This window comes from Leuciscus leuciscus (assembly GCF_965113295.1).
Source record: "Leuciscus leuciscus genome assembly, chromosome: 5".
Classification (NCBI taxonomy): Eukaryota; Metazoa; Chordata; class Actinopteri; order Cypriniformes; family Leuciscidae; genus Leuciscus; species Leuciscus leuciscus.
Window position 1 is genome coordinate 46,803,906 of NC_138729.1, and position 4,125 is coordinate 46,808,030.

Sequence of the window (4,125 nt, forward strand, 5' to 3'; positions counted from 1 at the left end):
TAAGTGTGGTAGAACAACACTTTACATAAAAATGCACACGTATTCTAATGAGATAATGTTGAAAATATAGTAAAAACGGTCTTTTTTTTTTTTTTTTTTTAGGAATCTTTGATCAATACAATGTTTAAAAGAACAGCATTTATTTGTAATATTACATTACATTACATTCACTTTTGGTCAATTTAATGCATCCTTGCTGAATATGGCAGTGTAAACAGGAACATTACAATAATCAGAAAATTGTGATCATTGTAATTTATTTTAAATATTAAAAAAATTAATATTTAACACACGTTAAATATAATACACACGTTAGGTTTATATTACATAGAATTAAGCCACACTTTACCTGTGCAAACATCAGATGCAATCATCAAATATATTTTACTGTTTTATTTTAATGAACAGACATAATGCAATGATGCATAGCAGTTCTTATTATCTTGTATGCTTCAACTAATTTTTAATATATTTTGCATAAAAACAGACACAAGACTATCTTTCTCTATGCTGTTGCACCTCTGATTAATCTGAATGAATAGCATTCAGACGTTAATTGACTCCTTGCAACCTGGGGAAGAATATTATTTGGAGAACTGAATAATGTCAGTCAATGAGGAGTTATGATCAAACTATTTCTGTAGTAGTACACTCACTGTAAAAAAAAAAAAAAAAAACATTTGTCAAATCGACTTAGATAATTAATGTGGATAAGAAAACATAATATTTTGAGTTTCTGATTAAACCAATCTCTTTCTTTGCATTAACTCATTTATATATATATAAAGTCAATCGGGTTACTTTAATTTGAACCAACAATATATTTTTTACAGTGCTTTTAAAAATAAAGGTTCTTATTAACATTTATGGTTCCATGAAGAACATTTTACATCCATGGACATTTTCCTTTGCACAAAAGGTTCTGTATAGTCGAAAAATGTTTCTTTAGTTTTCTTTTTTTAAACAGTTTTTCGCACCAAGAAAAAAAAAAGATAAATAAATAATCAATAAAAAAAAAAAATCCTTTTTAATAAGCCTTTGGAACTTTTATTTTTAAGAGTATATGAATGTGCAGTAGGCAGATTGTAATGGACAACCGGATGTAATGTCAGCTGTGGGTTTCTACATCTGGACTCATTATTTCATCAGACTTAAAGTTAAATCACAAAATGGTATTAATTAGCTACGTATATTAACGTAAATGGTGTTCATTTTTATTTCATGTTGGTTGAGTTTTTACTGTGTTGAGGAAAGCATTCAAAATGATCCTGTCCTATATGTCCTCAAATGTACATTTTGAGGGTATGTTTACTCTTTTTCTCCTTGCAGTCTTTTTCTTTTCTTTTTTCTGTTTTTCATCATGATATTCTGCCATGATAAAATGTCAGAAATGTCCTTGTACTGCTACATTTGACTTTGATTTGCCACTTATAGCTATTTCCGTGACAAGGTTTCAAACAGAGAATTTTTAAATTACGAATTACAATCAGAACATGGCCATGAAGAGAAAGACATTGAAGGAAAAGTTCCTCACACAGTACAACACAATGGTTGTGAAGTCTATAAGATATTTCTTAGTTAAAATAATTCAAAAATATTCTGAAAATGAACAAATAAATTTTTTTACTATCAAAAGCTTCATGGGATTTTTGCTTCTACATTCTCAGAAATAAAGGTATACCAATCTGTCACTGGAGCGGTACGATTTCAAAAGGTACTAATATGAACCATTTAGTTACTAATATGTCCCAGGATTAATCTTTTCACTGTTCCTACAACTATTGGCGGAACCCGGATTTTGGCGTGTTCGCACCGCAGGAACTATGATTTTAGTTCTAGGAGCTCCTTTCGGAGGAACTAATAGCTTCTACTTCAGAGTAGGGTCTAAACCAGCACTATAGGAAAAATCTGTGACATAAGTGGACGCTGGTTGGCCCGAACGCACGCGAAACACCAGCACCCGCCATTTTTTTAAAAGCTAAACACACAGATTATAGCCTTTATTTTTACTCCAGAAAGTAACTCTACGAACATGGAAACCAGTGATAGATGGGCCTCTTAACCTTTACGCTAAGGAGAAAATCCAACGCAACTTTGAGTGGACCAAGCCAAACATGATTATGTATTTCTGCTCAGCAACACTGGACATCAACCACACGGCATACGCTAATACCTTTTCATTACCGTCTACTTTCTTTGTGTAACAGTTCTATATAATAACGTATTAGACAGGACTGTTAGACAGATCGTAAACTAATAAACACAGAGAATGCGAGCACTGTGTGCTCAGGCTCTGGCTGGCGTTCTCAGCGCCGTCAAAATAAAGGTCACAACAACAAGTGCGTCTTACATCACTTCAGAGTTCAGAGACAACCACGAAAATGTTCCTATGGGAACCATTAGTTCTCGGGGAACGACCCTGGTGGCTAGTTCCTAGATCTAAGTTCCTAGGAGTGCGAAAGCCCCTTTTGTTAGGACTGTAGTAGCCAAACTATCTCGATATAGCCAATCACTCACATTAGAAAAATAGCTGTGAGAATTTTTTTTTACATTTCACTTTTATTTTCACTAATAATACTGCAAACAATGGTCATGAATATTATGTTTGTGTGTGTGTGTGTGTGTGAGGGGGGGTAGTGTTCAGAAATGTGCAGGCCTCTGGGCTGAGTTATCTTCAGATGAACTATGACAGGAGGTGTGTGCTAATAAATAAATAATTCTTCCTCTAGCCCTGAAACAGCAGCTCAGAGTAGTGAAGCGATCGCGCCACAGGGCTACAGGAAGCACAAGCACAGAACACACAACTGTGAACTGACTAGCATGTGTGTGTGCGTGTGTAAGCGCATGAATGAGAATGTGTGGGTTGCAAACAGTAAACAATAGCAGATCTGCACAATAACAAGGATGCAGACCAGTATTAAATATTTACTAGACTGCTGTGTTCTGGTTGGTTACTTATTGGCAATAAGTAATCTACAAAATAATCTACATCTATGATATTCTATACTGGGTCAGGTTGCTTAAATACAAGTGCATTAGCAATTACCACTAATCATAAAGATCACTTTGTCTCTGTTCAATAGAATAGTAATCACTATGAAACAAAAGCAGAACAATTTTTATTAGAAGTCTGTATGTCTTTTCCTGACACCTCAGACTTCATATGTGACTTTTATTCAACACAAAACTAGATCTAGATAGAACATAATTCAGACACTTTCCAATCAACAGTTCATTTGTTTGATTAACTCAGTGTGTATAATTTACACTAATTAGCTTTGAAATAGTCTATTAACAATTCCAAATTAATTGAATTCTGTTCTTCTAATTGGCACATCTCGGTGTAATACCATTATACTATTTATTTCTCTCTGTCTCTTTGTATATTATATATAAATATATAATTGTATATATATCATTTAATTTACTGGAAAGGCATTACTGACTTTGAAATTCAAAAACACATAATGGGCATCTCAGAGAATTATGTTTAAACCATTTATTCACTGATTGCATTCAGAGAAGCTTTATTCTTTCTTCACATGGGAGGAATGAGAGCTTTCTTTGTTGCAGTGGCTAATTAAGTTTTATTCATACAATCATGCCATCAATTTGCATAGCTAATTAAGTATTATGTTGATTATTAAGGCTCATTCTCCATTTCAAAATGATCACAAAATGTGTGGTTTTTAACTAATATGCACAAACTTCTCCAAATGATGTTTTATTAACCAAGTTCTGGAGGAGCACGTTCAGATAATCGGGCCAAACTCGTGAAATTCTACATGGCATTCAATTCGTATCGGTAAGATACGTTATTTTTGTAATTATACATTTAAGTACTGAGTATTATTAAGCAACTACATGTACTTACTATAGGGTTAGGGTAGGATTAGGATTTGGTTGAGGGTTAGTTGCATGCAATTATGCATAATTTACTGTTATTACTATGGTAAGTACACTGTTAAAAAAATCTGTAGAAATTACAGTATTATTGGCAGCTACTTGCCAGTAACTTACTGTAGATTTAAATTGATGTTATTTACTGGCAACAGTTTGTTCAAAGTTAAATGAACATTAAACATTAACAAGTCTTTATCTTTACAGAATAAAACTAAAATAACA